The sequence below is a fragment of the Perca fluviatilis genome, chromosome 1 (genome assembly GCF_010015445.1).
Source record: "Perca fluviatilis chromosome 1, GENO_Pfluv_1.0, whole genome shotgun sequence".
NCBI classification, from domain to species: Eukaryota; Metazoa; Chordata; class Actinopteri; order Perciformes; family Percidae; genus Perca; species Perca fluviatilis.
Genome location: NC_053112.1, coordinates 45211525 through 45234290, shown reverse-complemented (window position 1 = coordinate 45234290; position 22766 = coordinate 45211525).

Here is a 22766-nt window from a genome sequence, read left to right as displayed (position 1 = left end):
CCGTGTTCATTTCACGGAATTCTGTGAGATCAGGTTGAAATGATGCTATAAATAAATAATGTCAGTCAGCAGTATGTAACTCTATATTTTCAGTCTTTCCTCTTTCTTTTTTTCCACACTATTATAGTTTCATGAAACTTTTTCGTACATCTTATCGTCATCTGGCACGGTCGACTGTCAATGCCAAACTCTACTTGATCTTCCTGCAGCCACATCTCCCACAGTGCACCTCTGTCAGGCCAGCTGCTTTAGGTGTGTATGGTATGGTATGTGTATGGTGCCTTTATTGGTTTTTCCATAGTCTGGATCAACGGGAGTACATTTCCAGGATAAAGCCTGGCAGGCTTTGCCCTGCACCTTCTGCTCTCTGTGTGTTGTTATTCTCAAAATCCGTTCGCTTCTGGGAAACAACAACCTTCAAACTAGCAAGCTACATGCTGAAAATGTCAAGTTTTGATGAACATTTGGATGCTGCAACAAGGCAGGCCTGCTTGGTTCTTTCTGGGAATGATTGCAAAGATTTACAAAGAATATGTTTACAGCATTTCCTCTCTAACTGGGACATTTTAGGACTGATTGGTGGGATTGCTATGGACAAAGTGCACATGGAGATACACTGGTAAGGGCCAATGAGGTTTAACCATGTATCCAGCTAATTTAAATAGCTCACGTTACTGTATTGTGTCAACAGTTAACTTTAATATTTAAACACAAATAATACATTTAAATATTGTATGTGGTGTTTTCTTTTGCGGGGTGCAAAGTTTCTTCCTGAGACTATTTAGTAGAGCCACCATCGCTGCGTCTGGAGCTTAGCTCTGCCCAAGACGATTGTGATTGGTTTAAAGAAATGCAAACAACCCAGAGTTTTTTTTTTCTCCTCTCCTAGAATGTGTCTGTGTTGTAGCCAGACCTTACTGCACAGCGCTGTGGAGATAGGTCTGGCAATGCGAGACTAGTTTTTTCATATCAAATGGCTGCATTGGATGGCACTTTGATATTTGAATTGGATTCATGCTGGATAACTTACTGAAAATGTTTCCTTTCCTCCATGCACATCCTCTGGCTGGTGCGTTCTAGGCACCTGGCAAGTTCCCCTGCGCTCACAAACAGGGCAGCCAAGTGGGGCAATTTCTTCACCCTGTTGAAAGCATTCAGTGCTGTCAATTGCTCCGAGTTTTCTATCTGTCACTCTGGGCTCATGCTGAGAGAAAACATGTTCCATTTTGATCCATAGCAGGGCTAGAAACCAGTTCATGTTTTACAAAAGTGTTAACATTGTAAATGAGTCTTCAGCAGTTTGCAATTTGTTTGCCATTACAACTGCACTTCAGTTGGATATGCAGCAATAGCATACTGTACAAGCAAAAGTCCAATTTAAAGTAGAAAAATGCAGATAAAGTCAATGGAAAGACATGATCAGTGGTGAACAAATGGTGTGTGGAATGATGGGAGGACACATCTCCTTGAGCTGAAAATGTTCCAACTTGTTCGGGGTGGTACAAGTGATGACCAGTTGAATATCTCCAAATCAATGCAGTGTAGAGGACCTTTTGTTAAGAAGCAGAGAGATGTGCCATTTCAATTCTTCAATTAAATTAAATTCTTAAGGTTCTTAAATGTTGATCATTTGGAAGTGATGGAGCCTGACACATTGTGATCCCATGATACTAAAATTATTGTCTACAGACAATTCCTCCTTACCCAGATTTTTCACTGGGCGCATCTGTGCTGCGTCCCGGTTTTGTTTCTTTCTCCGCCACACGTCATACCACACCGGTGTTGGGGACCAAGAGTCTGGTTAAACCCGATTTTAACCAAAAGGCCTCAGATTAAACTGACCTCTGGATACAAGACACACATGTGCTCAGAGACAAGGGGACATGTGGCCAAGACAAAGGAATCTGTATGTAAACCTCAAAGCCTGGTTAATTCACACCTCTATGTGAAAGTGCCAGCCAGAAGGGAAACGCCTCACAACTGGCAGGAAGTCAAAGGACTACACGACTGTAGTTTTCACCCTTTCAAGAGTTTCGAGTCTTCCTATTGGTTCAGCGGGACCATAAACACAGCAGGGGGTCTGAACCTATAAATAACCTGACCCTAGGAAACCCCCTCGTCTTCACTTGCAACTCCGTTGCTGACAGGAGGCGCGCAAGCGCTTGTGCTCAACTTCTATTTTCTGGAGAAAGTGGATTTAATTTCGGAGGATCCTATGAAAACGCACCAGTGTTTTTCATAACTGCAGTGAGAAGGAAACAACGTTTTTCTTCTCAAAGTCGACCAAACTCTTCCCCTTACTGCCTTTTTGGAGGGGAGTTTCTCCGTGGCCCTGACGAGCGCCCGGGAGTCGTTCTGTTTCATTTCTGTGGAAATCTATCGACAGAAACAACGGACTGAACACACCGTAAAAAGGCTTACGTCTGGGCAGAGATAAGTAGTGTGTTTACTAATGAGCAAAGGGTTCGCTACCATTGTTGCCATTAATGTGATCTGATTTAATCATGTACTGGTCCATATGTGATTATTAATCTGTCTGTGAATGTATAAACGATCAATTATACCGTTGATTTAGGTTGTGTTAAGTAGCTGGGTATAACTGTAATCGCTACCTGCTAATTCATTCCTTTCATGGAATTTAGTTACTGTCTGCGATAGAATCGCGAAAATCAGCTGTTAGCTACTGGAGTGGTTATAGTGACGTTTCCCTCAGCAAAACCAAAAGTCTCAGTCTGTAGGACAGTGGCTGAGGGGAACTAGGTCATTATCGATAATTAAGATCAAAGTGCCTCTTTTCTTTACTCTTCTTCTCTTTCTCCTCTTACTAACACACACACACACACGACACAGGCTAGCCGCGTATCTCCCGAGCTAACGCGATAGGCTAGCTTCACACGTGGAGTCGGCATCACCTTGTACAGAGCTAACACATTACCTAGCATACTAGGTTAAGCGTGCGCGTTGCCTAGCAACCCCCTCGGCTTCTTCAGCCCCTCCCCGTGCACGCAGCACCACTACCGCCCTCTTGAGGCTAAATAGTTTTGTGCAGCTCACAGGAGTAGCCAGTTTGGTTTTTGTGTTAGGCCTACATTTTGACACCGCCCTCCTCCTTGTCACACAACACACACACACACAAACCCACAGACGGTGTCCATGACACATGCTGCTTTGTTTTGGCTTTGTTTTGGTTGTGATATGGTAAAAGATATATAAGTTTATTATTGAAGGATTATTGTTTAGCTACTGATAATTGTGACGTTAATAAATCTTATTATACTTAATTAGCAGTTGCTTGTGATTATTTGTGTACTTATTGTAATAATCGCTGGTCGATCAGGTCCGTGCTTGGATTCACCCCTTCCTTTATTTCCTTTTTAAAGGATTACCACAGAAATGAGACTGTTCCACAGTTTGATTATTGGTCCCTGACTAGCAGGGTGGTGCCCCGTTTTGATTGTTTGTCGATTTGATACAGTTATTAATAACCATATTCATAACTTTATTTATATTGATAAAACATCTTTGATAATTTGCCAATAATCAAATCTGTACCCTACGAGAATCCTACACCGGGAGTGTCTCAGAAGCGGAGCGTCTTGCTGCCCGACTCGCAGATTATATTGTCTCTACAAGAACTTTACAGAACAATCACATGTTTATTAAGCTAGTATCTACCTTCCACTCCAAGCACTCCTACAGTTAAACTCCATGCCTTCTCTTTTCTGGCGTTGTCCTGATAAAAAAAGATCTGTGATGTCGTATTATGTTTTTCCACCTCCAAGATGAATCTCTCGTCATCCGTGGTGTTGTTGACGAGACATATATATGATATTGGGGGTTGTCTTTTGGTAAATTGACTGGATACTCTCGCTGTTCCACTTCCTGCCCGACTGTCTGAACAGCCTGCAGCTCACGTGAAGATAGACCTGACACATGGTATCTTTAACGGAGCGGAGAGACGCTTCACGCACGCTTCTGGGATGCGGCTAGTGGAATATCGAACATTGCCTTGAATGGTAGCAATTGCTTGTGGGGGTCGTGGCGCATCCGGACCAGTTTGTTTGTGGTTGTTACCATGGTGAATCGTAGTATCATGGCTCCATTCATGCTGCCTTTTTTATTGTGGTCGTGCACGCACTTAACTCTGAGTGAACCTACTCCGAGTTGATTGAACCAACTCAAATCAACTGTTCTGGAACCGAAAACTCAGAGTTTCCCATCTCAGGGTAATACTACTCTGAGAACAGGGTTAGATTCAGAGTCTAGATTATCTGTCCAATCTGAGTTTTCTCTTGCACAACTAAAACAACCTTTGAACGTACACATAAGACAATTGTGATTGGTTTCAAGAAATGCCAATAAACCAGAGCACGTTTTTTCTCGGAATGCTGTGTGGACTAGCCAGACCCTCCTCCGTAGCGCTCTGGAGGAAGGTCTGGCAATGCGAGACTACTATTCCAAGTCTCTTTTTCCCATTCCATCCCCATCCAATGACCATCCTCATTTCTCATCAGCAAATGAAAACAACAACAAAATTACATTGAAATCAAAATATCAAGATCTAATTTTAAAAAGAGTGCTAAAGAGTATTTGATGAGCAGGGCCACACATTATGTGCGGACGCAAAATGCCGCAGATTTTTATTTGGATCACTGCTGAAAACTATAAAAAAAATGTGGTCAGTACTTTTCTAAATGAGCTATATAAATGTCTAAACAATTACCATTGACTGCCATTTAGAGGCGCCGACATTGCAAACTGGCTTCATCTTACAAGATTTGAAACGCCTCTGCAACAGTTTGTTTTGCTAGTTTGATTCTCCAACTAATCAAAATGCTTTTACTAGGGCTGCACAATTAATTGCAATTTTATCGAAATCACAATATGGACTAGTGTAATATCCAAATCGCAGAGAGGTGCAATATTTGTTAAGGGCAAAACGTGTCAAACCATTGCAATTGAAGTATTGTGGTCTTTCCTACAGACTAAAGAAAATATCCTTGTTGGGTACAGATACTCGCAAAAATCACACTCTAATCACTTTATTTTTTAATAATGATACAAAAATGATCATTCCCTCCAATATCGTGAATCATATTGCAATCGTAATATCAGTCAACCTAATCGCAATTAGATATTTTCCTCATATCGTGAAGCCCTAGATCTCCCTGTTACTCCTGTTGTCAATTAGGGGTGGGCGATATGGACAGAAAATAATATGTCGATATTTTAGCAGATTTTGACGATAACGATAATTAGACGATATCCTTTAAAATTGTGTTTTTAAAAGTTTGAGTTACTTATATATATTATATATATTATAATAATTGGCACAATGTTGAATGAAAACAATTCTTATTTATTTTCTTTAAAATGTAAGTATTCAAGTAAAAACAATTCAGACAAAATACGAATACTATACTAATACTAATTGAACTAGTGTAGGAACATTGAACTCTGAGTAAACATTCAGTTCTACACCTCTGTTGTAATGTAAATTGTGCAGCATACAAGCAAGATTAAATCATAATACTAAAGGGCTCTGTTCTGTAACATATTGCACACAACAATGTCCTTATTGGAAAGCAGTCCTGGAGATGAGACAGGGCAGTGTCAAGCCACGTTTTGATAGTCCTTCTACTTGGCTGTATAGTCCTTCTGACCGGGATTTATGCTGGGATCAGAAATAGTTGGATGTGACCTGACTGGCCCAGGTGAGGTAGAGGCGCAGTTCTGTATGCTATGTTATAGTATAAATGGTCTAGTGTGTTCTTCCCTCTAGTAGCACAAGCTGCATGCTGGAAAAAGCTGGGGAGTACAGACTTTTTTGTAAAAGTCCCCTGCTATGATATGTATCCCCTCCAGATGATCACGCTGGAGTTAGTTCACTAGGGTAAGCAGTGAGCCAAACTTGTGCTAACGTTAGCATCGGGGGCTATGTAGACGGCAGTGTGCTGTTTTCGTGGTAAATAAAATGGCCTGTATATTACCGACAGGGCTCCAGGTCAGGTGAGTCGTGCTGGACAACGATCCTTTGGTTGGTACTCCATTCATTCTGCACAAAAATGCAGTCCTCCGCCTCTGGTCTTGCCGGAGTTATGTGCTCGGCGTGCTAGATGTGGACAACAACCCACGCAGTGCCCGGTCTGGCTATGTCCTCCGGGATGTTATGAGCCGCCTGGAAGGCTCTCGTAATGTTTGTGTTGTATCGTCAGCGCCGGCCCGAGCCTTTTGGGGGCCCTAAGCAGAATTTGATTTGGGGGCCCCCCCTCCCACCACGCGGAGTCACCTGTGCTTGACGTTATTATTGATTATTGACACAAATGTCACGCTATAATGTTACATTATAAATGAATACAGTGAGGTTATGTATTAAACGTACAATATGTAACTTTCTGCCGCTAGGGGTCTCTCAACCAAAACAATGGACGGTAAAACTGGACTTTTGATGACGTTGGGAAGTTGCGTGGAATTATGGGAGTTTTTAGTGTTAAACACCTTCGCTGCCAGTTAGAATCATAGACAGTTCATGGACGAGTTTACGTTACGTTTAGTAATGTCTATTCATGTTATTGTAATAAAATAGCTGCAGTTTCCCCAACATAATTACGTTTTTCTCGATTAGATTTTTATTTGTAGCTGACCAGTTAGCTAGCTAGCAAGCTAACCGTAGCCAGCAGCTAAAAAACAAAATATTTCACATATCAGTGTCACCTTTTGGATGGTTTCAACACCGGGGCGGACGCGGTGTGTTGTAACGCTAGCTACTAAACGAGGCTGAGAGACGGGTGTGGGTGGTGATTGTCGGGGAAATCTTTGCGATGGCGAGGACGTTCGATGCCTGTTGTGCAGCAGCAGAACATCTCCCAGCTGCCCGGAATTATCTCCCCTTCACTTTTCAGTAATCTTAACTTTTCGTTTTGGTGCTTAACCCACCTTTTGTCGGGTTAATTTAGCTAACCGTAAAGACCGCTAAATGCGAGGGGGGGAGAAATTCGGCAGGGAGGAGATTTTCGGCACATACACCGGTAGCGCTACGGAGATGTAGCTAACGCTATGGATGGCCGCTGTTGTGACTCGGTGCTGGGTCTGATATGGTTTGTTTCCCGACATTTAATTAAACTGCCGTTAGCGTCGTAAGCACCAGGCACTGGAGATAAGTTCTGGCCGGGGGTTGCTGTAATGAAAGTAGCTGGCTGATAGCTGACTGGAGACTAACGGTAACTAGCTAGCTATATGTCCCGGGGCTGTTGTCAGCTGTCATCCCGACTGAGTCTCTCTATGCCGGGGGAGTGAGGCAGACAGACTGGGGTGTGCTAGCTGGCTAAATTAGAATTACATTAATCGTCTATCTATACAGCTAACGTTAACGTTACTAGTGACGTTATTCGTGGGGTTAGCCCAGTCCTGTTATCTGTGTCATACTAAAAATAACTTTATTAGCGTGTTGAACGATGTTGTAACCTCATAATGTTACCCACAAAGCATTAGCATCAACGTGAGCTACTTGCCAACCAGCACATTGTAGTAACGTTAAGCTGGTATCGATATTGAACTTTCAAAATAAATAAAGTCTCTGTTGTATTACTGTGATAAAAAGTGGGATTTTATTAATCACAAAATGATGCTATATGGCAAAAAAGCAGTATTACGGTTACAAGTATTTTTTTTCTGTGACATTGTATGATTTACAATTACTCCTGAACGTATCATCTTGGTGCCAGTGTTCTGACGGAAGTTAGAGTAACTACACAGTGAAAGGTTATATGACGCCACTGACGAGCGACTAAAGGAAACGTGCCGTGTCTGAAAATAAAATAACTGATTTATCTGGGTTTGACATTTGGTGGAAACATTTGGGATAGTGTAAGAACACAACTCATAAAAATATATAACATAGGTATGGTTGTTTTTAGACATTTTAAAGCAGAAATGTTACATATTGTACCTTTAATACAGTGACGGTTTATGAACTACTGTCCCCCCGGGGCACAGATGCATAAGGACCCTCCCCCCCTATTCTATTTGTGCAAAAGTGGATGCAAACAACGAGGGGGAGTCTGGGGGTACTCCCCCAGAAAATTTCGAATTTGGTAGATGTGATTTCCTGTATTCTGGTGTATTTTGGGGATGGTCAGCTGGAGAAGGGCAATACCTAAATTTGTTCAGATTCATAGCCTTTTGCTTTTTGATTTATTAAGGTAGTGACTTCACGCAACTACTTGGGCTTCAGGGCCAAACAATACTGACATACTCTGTGTTAGTAGGAAGTAGGGCTATGCGATATGGCCTCAAAAAAATCCCTGATTTTTTCACAAAGAATCTGATTCATGATTTAAATCGATCCCCCCCCACCCCCACTTAAAATTAATCTGCAGATGACAAATGACAAGATCTCACACACACACACACACACACACACACACACACACACACACACACACACACACACACACACACGGGCACGTATACCATTATGATTATTCATGCCAATTTTATGTAAATATTGGTTTGAGTGTTTTCCCTATCATTGTATTGGGGGAGCGCCCTCTGTGAAAGAGTGAAAAAATTATATTATGCTATATATTGAACAAATTATATAATAATGTTATATATTCAACAACCACTACACGGATGCGTGAGATAAAGCTGTTTTCACACATACAGGTAATTCACTTCTCGTTCCTCAGTAAAAGTTCAATTCATTTTAACTTTAGTCGCGCTACCTTGCCCCTATTTTCACCTGTTGCTGAGTAACGTACATTAACATGCCATGGTCTCATGAGTGTAGCATACCTGTAGCAAGCTCCTTCGTAGTAACTAGCTGTAAAAACAAACGTCGAAGAGGAGCTCCGTGCTACAGAGTGGCGATTGCTAGTTGTTGTTAGCCGCTACAGACCTCTGTCACAGCTCAGTCGTATCAGTGGCTTTTAGCTAGTAGATGTGTTGAGCCGCATCAGAGTTCCTCAAGGAGGGGGTAGTTCAGTAATCCAAAAATAGGTGACTTTGAGCCGGGTACAGAGCACAATGAGCTGCCGGTCATTTTGGCGGATATTACGGTTAAGTAAGTAATGAAACGACTAGTTAAGAAAATAACTAGTGTTAGCCGCTGTCGCTGCCGTGTCGCTGCCATGTTGTTTGTGTATCACTATGGCAAACGCGCGGTGGGAGGGCTGGGCCCATTCGGAAATACAGGAGCCCCCTAGTGGCCAGGGGGCCCCAAGCAGCCGCTTAGTTCGCTTATGCCTCGAGCCAGCTCTGTGTATCGTAGTCCTATACTGATTAGTTCAGTGTGGCTGTACTTGTATAAATATACACCGACAGGAGAGCTAGTAGCTGCTGCACAATAGCGCGCCGCCATCTTTGTTGACGTGAGTGAATATGTAGCGTTCCAATCAGTTCCAATGCGTGTTTTGAAATGTTTTTTTCTAAGTAATTTAAATACTCGATAATTTCAATTTGCACATCGTTAACACAACAATGACGATATTATCGTAAACGATATATATCGCCCAACCCTATTGTCAATCCCATCACGCGGAAGCTGAAAGGGTGGCACGTTTGTAGAAAGGAAAACATTTCAGTTAAATTTATAGACAACAATAACAGTCCATATTCACAAAGAATATTTTCCACATTTTTGAAATTTGGTCATTGATTTTCAAAGATTTCTGAGCGAGCTAATAAATATTCAACAATTACCACTCACTGCCAGTTGGAGGCACCAAACTCCTCCCCTTTTTGGAAGTGCATTTACTTCTCAATGGAGCTCCATACTGTGTATATATAGGCTGTCTAGGTGCATGAAAGTAAGCCCAGGATGCTTATGATTATTTAATGCAGAAGGGTGTCATTTTTCACAACAATGGTATGTGAAAAAAAAGAAGTATTTACCAACTTTGCCTATTAGGTGCACTACTGTGCAAAAGCTCCTGTTGAGTGAAGGTGCTCCCAGCATAGAGTGAATATATTCTACTTTTATACATTAAATATTTCATAGCTTATATTCCTAACTTTACCAATTAAGACCGCCCTGGGGGAAGTAGGACTCTAGCTCTGGTTCCCTCTCTCTTTGTCTCTCTCTCTCTCTCTCTCTCTCTCTTTCTCTCTCTCTCCCTCTCTCATTCCCTCCTCTCCTATGTGTCAATTAAAATGACATCTGGTGTCACTGTCACTGTCGATGAAATGACATGTTTCTCCTGAAAGCCCTAATAGGATCGCCTCTCCACCACTCAACCCAAATCTCTGCTATAATTGTTTCCCATTCAGTCATCAGCCAATGTTTGAAACTTTGCCTCTGTTTTTTTCACGCCACTCTGTCTTCTTTTCCAAGGCCTCCTCACTTAACCCCTCTGTCAATTTATCTTTATTTTTCTTTGCCCTAAAATCATTTCATTTTAAACACAGTCATCAGATGCAACAAAAAGCAACTTTTCATCACTGTTAATGTGCACTAAAAATTAACACTTTCCCAATAAAAATAACAAAAACAAAAATCTGCCTTGCAAGCCATTTAAACACACGGATGGGTAAAAACAACCAGTGCCCACTGCTCAGCTATACAAACCAAATGACACATGAAAGCTTATCACAAAAAGTCTTTGCTGTTTATGCTACTCTGGGAACTGTTTTGATATGATCTTTGAAAAGATTGCTGTACTGGACATTCTTTCAATTCCTCCTTGCAGGATGTATAACATCTACTTAGTTTTTTTTGTGTATGTGCAATACTCTATAAAGAAGTGATGACCCTCTTTATTCTCACATTATTATACTGAATTATATATGGAGGGGCGGCTGGTGGAGTTTATTTTGGGGGCGGCTGTACCAAAAATTAAGCGGACTTTCTGCGTATACAAAAATATAATCCATTTTAGTGAGACAATTATGTGTCAATATAATTAGATTAGATTAGATTAGATAATACTTTATTCATCCCACAATGGGGAAATTCACTTATTTCAGCAGCAGTTTTTCCACAATAAAAACAAACCAACAAAAAAACAAACAAACAAACAACAGTCAAACAACAGACAATGTGCAAAAAACACTGAATGAATGTAAAGTGGCATTATATAAAAAGTATTTAAGTAAAGTAAAGTGAGGTGGGCATTGTGCAAAGAAAATACTGTAATGTAAGTAAGTAATTGACGTGAAATTAGATTGAAAAATATGTAATTACATAACAGCGAAAGTAATTAACCATAATATAAATGATATTTAAGTGTGACCATAATATAAATAATATTAAAAAAGTAAGTACTTGGAATGGAAAAATATAAATACAGATGGAAAAATATAAATACAGATAATAACAAATATATACATAGAGCCATGCTGAGTGGTGATTGACCCGAAAAATCTACCCAAAGAACAGCTCATGTTTTCCCTATCTGGTTCCTATCCATAACCACAAAAAATATATTTTTATATTATATAATTTTATAATTTATTGTGGGTTGCTTTGCATAGTGGTGCATTTCACCGCCATAACGCTAGGGAGTGTCGCCTGTGTCTGTGTCGCTCACCACCAAAACGGTACTCAGAATGGCAAACCCCATAGACTGTCGTGCTAAAATATTAATCTTATTTGTTTGGCCTTTTCTTGCTTAGATTTTGTAAAAAGTATCGCGAAACAGACACAGTAAAATCCGTTGACCTAGTTACTTTAACCAGAAAATAAGTCTGAGGTTATTTGCAAGGTGTCTGCCAGCCAGATTATGTTATGTTAGCAAGCCAACTTTAGCACAACTGCCCACAAAGTACTGCTTGCTGGCAAAGTGCTAATTTCAAAACTTTACTGACATATAGTAATTTTATAAACGGATAACCCCGTCATTGTAACCCAAATATGTCTGACTTTATTTGCAAAGCTTATGTCAGTGAACTAGCATGTTGCTACTCCCCACAGTAGGCTGCTTGAAACACTATCAACACACAGGACGAGTTGACCAATCACAGTCCTTACTTACGGTCTGCATCGCCTCAACGCAAAGTTACACATTTTTGGAGGTGCACGTCGAGCTACGGCGAAGGGCTTGGAGGGGGGTTCGCGGCAACGCAGAGGGGTCTGCGGGGGTACGCCGTCGATTTGATGCAGAAGCATAAATCAGCCTTAAGGGGGCTTACACACCTGCCTCGTTTAGGTCAGTTGAATCACACTAGAGTTGGTTTTCACTGTAGCAGCTGGCAATGTTTCTCTCACAGAAATAGACAGCAGTCAAGCTCGCCTTCCGTCACTCGCATCTCCGTGGTCAAACCAGCCGCCGCTAAAGTTAGAGACCAGAGCGAAGTCTCGGTGAGCGGAGCAGACGTAGTAACATCGCTCGCGAAACAATGTCTGGAAAATGATTTAGATGAAATGAGCTGGTTTGACCATGCAAGATGCAAGAAATATGCACTAGTCCAGAACACAGGACCTTCTTCCTGTTTTTACTTTCTTGCTCCCGCCCCAGACACATCCGACCAATAAGAGGAGTGAATCTTCCTGCTTGGTTTGTAGTGATGCATTTTGGTACGTTTGGAGTTTTCCAGGTGTAAAACAAAACCGAACCAAGGGGGAAATCGCTCCAAGTTTACAAACTCATCAACTGATTTAGACCATATCACAGTATAGGTGTGCAAATGCCCTAAGGCTCCAAGGCTCAAGGTTAGCACATTGCAAACACAAGCACTGTGTGATAACATCCCAACCAAGTCAACTGAGAAAATGAACGCGCCCTTCTCAAAAAAGATGGTAAAGAGAAGATAGAAATAAGAAACCAACACTGCAGAATGTAGAAGAGCTATTTGGTGTGGCAGAAAACAGCTAGTTTGAATCAATGCTGTGGATTGCGATTAAAGCGGTAATATTCAGATACCTAAACATTGCCATAGTTAATAAAAATACATTCACATTTCCACTTTAAATATTTACAAGATTTATCAGCATACATTTTTTCTCTGACACACTATCCAGAAATAAAAGAAACAACATAAAGAACCATATAATATAGCATTAAATGCTCCAAACCAGCAGTGTGGGCATTGGGTTTCTTTTTAGGAATTCCGATTTATTTTCAACCGTTTATAAAAGCATAGCTTATACAGAGAGGAGACTAAAATGAATGAACTATATGAATGTCTGTTATCTGCTGTAGTGTGGTAGAAAAAAACATGGTAGAAGGTGAACAAAACAGAATAAACTTTACAGCTTAAAGTCTACTAAATCCTTCACAGACAGCTTGCAGGACTGTCTTGCCTCTGACGTTTTTTGGATCAACTGTCCAACACAATACAGTTGTCCACTACCTAATTCCTTGTCTGCATGACACCTTCTGCCAGGAGAGATGGCTGCACAGTGGGCCCCCCCCTTTCCAATTCACTTTAGCAAAGTAAACACCACATTTATATTCATGTCATGTGAATCTGAAACACTGCTTTACCACACAGTTTAGACTGCCTGCAGCACCTTAGTTTTAAAATCTCCATTATTCCTTTATTTCTTCACAACAGAAACTTGAGCAAAATTTGATCAAGTATGTAAGGAATATTGAAGAGCGAGCTGGTCATTATTGGGAAATGAACCCCATTTAGTGTGATGCAGGACCCCTCCATTCTTGTTCATGTCTCCCTGGCTGGCTGATCGCCAGCGACTCGCCGCCATTTTGGGTCGTCTTTCCACTTTTCCAACCATCACAACTCTAGTTTTGGTTGAAATAAACACATAGTTTACCGATTTACATGAGAAAACATGTTGGCTCTATATACGCTAAAAGTATTGTTTTTTTAAATGGAGTCTGGTGGGTTTAGCACTAGCGACTTCAGAGCTGTTTCTGGTTAAACAGAAAGGTCTCAAAGAGGTTTTAAAGGTCTATCTCTGGAGGGATCCTTTAAGCTTTTACCAGACTGCAGGAGGGTCATTTAAGCGGTTGTTTCTAAGTAAGCGAGCAAATGAATAATTATGAATAATTAGGAATGCAAATATGGAGAAAAAAAACTCATTTACATTGCAGTCATAATAACTTAGCTAACTAAAAATATATTAGTATATGCATACATATGCAAGCGTATACATATTTAAAGTATGTAAATTTATGAGAAAATGGCCCTTTCATGATTATGAAGTTTGACAAATTAAACAGAAATTCAGTTTAATGATTTTGAGTGATCAGCTTTATTGACATTTAAGAGAAAGATTATTAAGGAATTTTTTTAAAAAGGTACTCTTTTAAATGTGTGAAAACTACCAGCTTAGTTTGGACACAAGACAACAAAGCATTTAATAGCTTCTTTTTTTTTTTAACCAGGGACATTTATTGCAAGTTTCCTGTCCGTCTATTAAATGAAGACAAGAATTCACAAAAAACAACAACAAAAAAGAGAGAGATGGAAATAATTAATGCTAGGAAGCTGCTAATACTTTTTTTTTTTTTTTACATTATCTATCTAGCACATTGATTTTATAAATAATTACCCAATGCATTTTGAACCGTTTCAAAGCAACATTGAAACTACAATGGAACAATGAAAGAATATACACAATTACTAAAACACTGACAGTAACTAAAAAAAGACACATGTACGTAACACACACGAGCTGGAAGCCAGAACTAAAATGTAGCATCCAGAAGTAAAGCTTCAGATGTTTTGGCCCACTGTGCTCATGTGCATGTTACTTTGTTGGAAGCTGAAAGGACATGCACGGTTTTCCAGTTACATTTACATTACATTACATAACACCTAGTTTCCAATTAGTTGGGGTGTAACCATGGCAGCCTCTTTTTGTGCCTTTACAAAATGGCTGAAATCAGTGCACGCACATTTTAGCAGTAAAGGGACGTTTTTTTTTCACTGATCTTAATGGTTAGTGTACATGTAGAAAGGTGGACTTGCAGAAATCTGCTCTGTTTATTGAAGGAGGAACTATTTGTGTTCAGCCCTTTAGACCTCAGCACTTCACAACAGTGTGGGAGGTTTTTACTAAGTGAAGCAAAGATCATTCCTAACCAGACTGCTGAGGGAGACTCAGACAAAGAGGAATGGGTGATGGTCATGTGGAGGAAGCGTTTCTGCAGACGAGGACAGAGCCCAGGGGAGGCGCCTGAAGCTGAGGGAGAGCTGAGTGACTGTCACCCACAGTGGCTCAACAATAACGCTTGGCTTCACAGAAAGAAATACAGAAAGAAAGAAGCACACAAAAAAAGGAAAGGAGAGCTGTGTCACAACTTGGTACAGAAAAAAACTGGGTTTTTTTTAACATATTTTCCTCAATCCTCAATCAGTCAGGGGGGGCCCGGGGGGTATTTTATTATAATACAGCACAGAAATATAGAAAGTATTGGATAAGATAGAACACAATGTAATTCTGCTAAATAAAATCACATTCATTATTAGTTTCACTTGTTTTCATTTTTAACACATTGTCTATCTGAATACAATACACATTTTCTATAGACTCAGTCTGACTCTGCCACCCCGTTGCCCCCTTTTGCAAGAAGGAATGTCATTTCTTTGACAAACATATAAGAGGTAAAATTCCAATGAGTATTCACATGTTCTTTTCTTCACACTTAGAGGCTTGTTAGTGTATATTTGCTTTACTTTTCAGAACAAGGCTACAAAGTGCTTCTCAAAAGACAAAGTGCTAAAAAAAACAATCTAGGAGGAAAGAGGGACATAGGGGGTTAACAGCTAATAGAACCAGGCAGGAGGCCCCTTAAAGCTTTACCATCAGTACAATTTAAAATCACTTCTCAAGGCAATCAGAAGCCAGTGTACTGTATAAAGACAGGACTGTTGAAATGTGGTGAGCTTTCTTTGTTACAGGTTTTTGACAATGCATTTGGCATTGTCTGTTCTCTCTGGATTTCAGTACAAATTGTGGCAATGGCCACATCAAATAGTTCCCATGTTTCAAACTGAACTTTAAGAGGTTTCTCTCTGTGACAGACAATTCAATTCTGAGTCTCAAAGCCAGCTAATCCAAAGACTCTGATTTTTGTGATCTTTTTTAAAGCTTAGCCATAATGCAACATGCTGATATTAAAGTCTTCATATTATTCTCTTTTTCAGGTTCATAATTGTATTTAGAGGTTATAGAATAGGTTTATGTTGTTTAATTTTCAAAAAACACTTTTTGTTGTACTGCACAGTGCTGCAGCTCCTCTTTTCACCCTGTGTGTTGAGCTCTCTGTTTTAGCTACAGAGTGAGGCATCTCACTTCTGTTCCATCTTTGTTGGGAGTCGCACATGCTCAGTAGCTAGGTAAGGACTACTAGCCAGTCAGAAGCAGAGTATGAGATCGTGCCACACTAGCAGCTAGGGGAGCATTATAACATGTGTTACAAAGTGACCACGTCTGTCTCTGAAGTAAAGGCTGGACTACAATAGAGCTGTTTGGAGCAGTTTGTGAACAGTGTTTTCTGTTGGAGATAGTAAGTCCCTTTGGGGGGGACTTTGGGCTTTTTCACTATAACATGCACAAAAAAAGAGTAAAAATAAAGATATATAACACAATAAAGGAAAGGGAAAAAGCCAAAAAGCATAATATGAGCACTTTAAAGGAGTTTCCAACTGAACTACATTCATATATAAACATTATTTCTGATACTAGGGGAATAGGTGTTATTACGTGTTATTTCAAACTTATTTTGCTGATATAAAACATAGTTCCTGTCTTCAACATGATGCTACTGCACTTCTGTAATTTGTTGCCACCAAGTTGTTTTGAATGTGCCTCAAACGTACTACTCACCTGGTACAGCATGTGCCCGCATACAGAGGAGCAGCGGCCGCAAGTTCGGTTCTGACCTGCGGCCCTTTCCCGGATGTCATTCCCCCTCTCTCTCTCTCTCCCCTTTCATGCCTTTATCTATCCAATAAAGGCCTAACATGCCAAAAAAACACAAAACCCAAGCAAAAACTTGTACGACATTTCTCAGAAACATTCATTGTGTTTGAATGAGGCTTTAGCTTAAATCACAAGGTTGCAACTGGCAAGAGCATCCCACTAATCACTCCCTATTTGCCCAAATGCAGCTGTGTGTGGTCACTGATGGGAACGGCTCTCCACACATCTTGTAAAGAATCCAAATGCACTGTGGGAATGTAAAAAACAACTCTTATTCAGTATTTATTGGATTTACTCAGAACAGCTGAACCTTTCCAGCACATACTGTATTATAGTGACCTCATCATGGATTTCTGAGTGATGGATTCTTCCTCATAGTCCCGCATTGCCAGACCTTCCTCCACAGCGCTGCGGAGGAGGGTCTGGCTAGTCCACACAGCAATCCGGGATGGGAGAACAACGTGTGATCTCACTGAAACTCGCGTGATTAAACACAGGGCTGCACGACATCTCGCCATGGCGATATCAACTGGCGCAATAACCACATGGCCAAAAGCTGAGACATATCACATAAAGACACTCAAAGATTTTTTTGTGTTAGTTGAAAGAACGGATCAGGAGAAAACTGCACTTTTAAAATGTAACTGTCATTCTTTTTTTAGTGCTGCATTTCATATTTAATTCAATGTTCAATAAAATAAAGTTGGGAATGATTTCCTTGATTTGATATTTTTGGGGGCATTTTTAGGCCTTTATCATTGACAGGACAGCTTTAGACACAAAAGGGGAGAGAGACATGCTGGGGGAATGACATGCAGCAAAGGGCTGCAGGTCAGAACCGAACCCCTGGCCACTGCCTTGAGGACTGAGCCTCTGTATGTGGGCGCGTGCTCTACCAGGTGAGCTACCCAAATCCGATTTGATTTGTTTTAAATTCAACAGGCAGGTTTTTTTTATTTTAGCAGAATACTGAGAGCAGCAGGGATGCAGAACTGAGTACACTTTGATATCTGCTTATTTATTGCAGGTAATAGTGTTATCGTTATTGTGATATTCAACAATGTTAACACATATTGCATATTTTTCTCATATTGTGCAGCCCTAATGGTATGACTTCAGAAAAAACAAACATGGAGGCAGACTGTCGTATTCACATGGTTGCACTTGTGCGTGGGTTTTTTGGCAGCGAAAAAAATAATAATTCCAAGAGCTTGCTCTTCTTCTCTACTGTCCACCTGGCTCGGGAGACAAAAGTTCCGTTGCCGCTGTCGGCAGCCACGTTTCTGTTCCACACAGGTCAGCGCGCTCTCATTGGCTACTGCAGGTTTCTGCTAAATATTTAAGTGCGGGTACTCTCGCATTACAGGATGTCAAGTTTGATATTTATGATTCCATATCCGGGAGCCTTCGATCCAGTCGGTACCATTAAGATGACATCCATTCGCCGTCTCTCTCTCTCTCTCTCTCCCCTTTCTTAATCTGTTCTAATATTTTTATTTATATTTTTTTGCTGCTTTTAAATGTCTAATGTATCCCTGTACTGTGTCCTTGAGTGCTGGGAAAGGCGCCTTTAAATAAAATGTATTATTATTATTATTATTATTATTATTAGAAATAGAGGCAATTAAAGCCCAAAAAAATGCCATATGATGTCTGTAAAGCCCTCACACTGCAGAATCATTTGGGCAGATCATCTGTTCCGACCAGACTCAAATCAGGAACACCCCCGGGATTTATTGGGAAGGGGCGGAACCAGACCCCAAAATCCGCCCAATTATCCTCCAGTGTGGGCCACTATTAGGTTTCACTTCTCTACTGTAAATAAAGAGAGACAATATGAGACACAAGCATGCTTTGGGTATATATTCTTTTAAACTTTCCTGCCAACGTAGAAGATTCATGTAACCCTCCTGTTTTCAAAAAGTTTCTACGTCAGAAATTTGGGTTTTCTTTCAACCAAATTGTCGGATGGTTGTATAGAACACTCTTCACAAGTAAAATAAATTATCAGTTCACTACTTTCATTGAGGTTGGGTTTTGTATTACATTTTTACACTATTTGAAGAAAATAATGAATAAAAGAACGTATAAAAAAGTGACAAAAATGTTGAGAAAAGCTAAAAAAAAAAAACGTTAAAAGAATAGTGACAGAAACATCAGGAAAAGCTTCAAAAACATCGAAAAAACTGACAAAAACATCGGGGGAAGCTTCAAAAACGTTGGAAAAAAAAGAAGTAATTTTAAATTTTGACCTGAAAAAACTAAAAGGTGCATGGCTGATGGGATGACAACACAAGAGTTAAATTGAGAAAGATGAGTTCAATTAAAACATAAAGATGTATAATATACAGATGTTGTATTGACTTCTCTTCATTATGTGCAGCTTGGGTGGCAGTAGTTCAGTCATTAGGGAGTTGGGTTGGGAACCGGAGGGTTGGTGGTTCAAGTCACCATACGGACCAAAGTATGGTGGTGGACTGGTAGCTGGGGAGGTGCCAGTTCACCTCCTGGGCACTGCCAATGGGCTCTTGAGCAAGGCACCGAACCCCCAACTGCTCAGGGTGCCTTTCCATGGGCAGCCCCCTCATTCTGACATCTCTCCATTAGTTCATGTATAGCTACTTAGCATGTGTAGTATGTTTAATTAAATGTGTAAATAAATAATAATAAATATTATTATAAACAGAGGGGGGGGAATGACTTGCACAAAGGGCAGCAGAGTCGGAGTAGAACCCACGGTCGCTGCGTCGAGCAGTAAACCCTCCACACAGCCTATGTGCGCCTGCTCTACCAGCTGAGCTTACTGGGCCACATTGAGAAGCGTTTCTAGTATCAGTGAGTCTGTTCTTCTCTTCGGACACACATTTAAATAAGAGCAATGTCTCCACCTCTGTTTGAACTAATTTTTTTTTTTTTTTTTTTTTTTTTTTTTTTTTTTTTTTTTTTTTTTTTTTTTTTTTTTTTTTTTTTTTTTTTTTTTTTTTTGTGTGTGTGTTTTTTGTTTTTTTTTTATGTCTGTGTGTGTGTGTGTGTGTGTGTGTGTGTGTGTCTGTGTCTCTGTGTGTGTGAATGTCTGTATACATTAATAAATACATTAATAAAGTATACATTCTTACATTATGTAGTACATGTTTATGTTTCCACATACAACACATACACACAAATGAGTTCAAATAAATACATTTAGCAATGACAAATTTGGATGTAAAAACTGTAAATGTTTCTGGCATGTACACATATGTATTGCAATAGGATAAATATGTTACAATACTCATCTTTTGATCAGCTGTATGTTTGATTTTTGTCCTGTTGTTTGACATTAGTTAGATTTGTTTGTTTTGGCAATATGTATATGACTTATTATTACTATATTAATTCAGTTTGTTCACTGATTGTGACACTATTTAAAGCTTTTAATGCCATGCTTCCACCAATTCTTAATGATGGGTCAAATACTTCATACCTAGATGCATTTTATTTTACTCTCAGGAGCGATGTTGTGTATTAATGTGGAAACTTTAAGCGATATATAGAAATCATTATGAATCATATTTTTGGTTCATTATTTATTGTATAGTAGCTCATATAGTTCATCTCCTCATTTTTTCTATTCACTTCTGTGATTTTGGTGAATATAGTGCCTCTATTTTTATTTTATTTTGAAAAGCTTTATATTGTAAATAGTAGATGCTCACAATCAATATTCCAGGATTGGAGGTTACTCATTAATACTATGCATCTGTTCCTGTAGCCTCCTTTTGCTGCAAATAAATCTGATCTTACTCTACCTTATATTAATGTTTTATTTTATTTTAGATGTTGTGGCTTTTTCATGCTGAGTGTACATGTGCATTATAAAAAAAAAGAAAAAAAAAGTGTCTCCACATTTCAAACCCAGTGTGATGGTGCTTGTCGGCTGCGGATGTGAAGCGTGAACAGCGCTGAATGTTGAACGGCGCAGACCTTTCCTCTCCGAGCCGCGGCAGCAGAGAAATAAAACCACTTTGTTTTAGCTCGTTTCTATTGATACATATCAACGTGGGGGTTTTATCGACCTTATTTCCGTTGATAAATATTAACGTGCTGGGCAGGTCAGAAGAAGGCAGAAAAATGGAGTTTGAAGTGGAGCTTTGAGATATAACCTGCATAATCACACATCACACCTCAACATGCTTGGAAAATGATGTACAACAATTACTCGGTGCAATGATCAGTTACATGTGCAATATGAGTTATTTATTCACTGCTGCTACTTATATGCACACTGTACTTATTTATGTACGTATTGTATTTACATTGACACTGCACTACAATAGAATGTGTACAATCCATTGTTTTAGAAACAACAGTTCAAAAATACATTCAAGAAAACAATACATGACCATTACAGAAAGGTGACCCCAATATACAAATGGGAATGTACACACAGTGTTGTATACATATGTATGTATGTATGTATGTATGTATGTATGTATGTAAATGTATATGTATGTACTGTATATGTGTGTATATGTACGTGTATGTAAGAATGTCGATATACGGTATACAGAGGCTTGCAAAAGTATTCCTACCCCTTGAACTTTTCCACATTTTGTTACATTACAACCACAAATGTAAATGTATTTCATAGGGAGTTCATGTGATAGACAAACACAAAGAGTTATTGTGAAGTGGAAGGAAAATGATACATGGTTTTTAAAAAAAGTTGGCAAAAATAAAACAACTGAAAAGTGGGTGTATCTGTATATGGATTGTACATTCAAAACACCAAATTGTATATAGTTACATGGGAGTGTTCCACAGTAGTAAGGGTCAAGAAGGGAAGTAAAAAATTAAATAAAATAAAATAAAAAATAATAAGAATAAGAATAAGAATTAATTACTGAGCTATGGAAAAGGGGTAGGATTAAATAAGTGTATACGTCTTCCTGCTCCTTTTCAGACATGTCTATGTTGGTTAATGTTACTTATTGTTTATTGAATGTTTTGCTTATTTAACTTATTAGTACATTTCTTTGATGTTTTGTTTGTTTATTTTTTGATATGTCTGAAATAAATTTCTTCATTCATTCATTCATTCATTCATTCATATGTTGTTTAAGTTATTGGATTATTGAATTACTTAAACTGGTGTATGCTGTATATGCATATCTATTTGTTTTTTTATGTAATAATATGATATTGTAAAGTAGTTGCGGGACTTTATAAGCATTATGCTTTAGCCTGCTCCTTCTCATCCTTCTTTTGTTCTTGTTTTTTAAGAGATTTGAATTGATTTGTATATGATTTTGTTTGATTTTTGTGTTTTTATCAGATTGTCTTTCTTTCCGTCTTTTACAGTATGTCGATGTTGTTTGAGATAAATATGACAATCAAACAAACAAACAAACCTAATCTTACTTTTGACCCTAATCTCACTGTACTTCTACTTAATGCTGTTATTTCTTTCTGTAGCTATGTTGCTTTATGTGACTTTATGTGACTTTCTAAACTTATTGACTCATTCTTTTCTTACTCCTATTATACCTTGAATTGGACTGTGAGCAACTGCAACTAAACAGTTTCCCTGAGGGAATCAATAAAGTCTTCTGATTCTGATTGTGATAACCATATCCACCTCTTTTTCTTTGATTTTCGCCTATTTGCCATGCCCAAATGGAAACGTGTGAGCTGTGAGGCCAGACTGCATGTATGACGCTAGTTTCTGAGAACATGCTTGTTTAGCATGTGACTTTCTCCTAAAATGTAAAGCATTCAATGACAAGGAACATTTATTTTAACAAATTTAACTCTGTAATCCCAGATTTCAAAGAGATGAATGTCAATTCAAAGTTGAACTTTCTCCTGGGAGAAGGAGACGGGGCTTATCTTGCTGCCCAATATACTGTATACAAACATGCCACAACCTGAGGGACAGTGAATGACCGACACACAC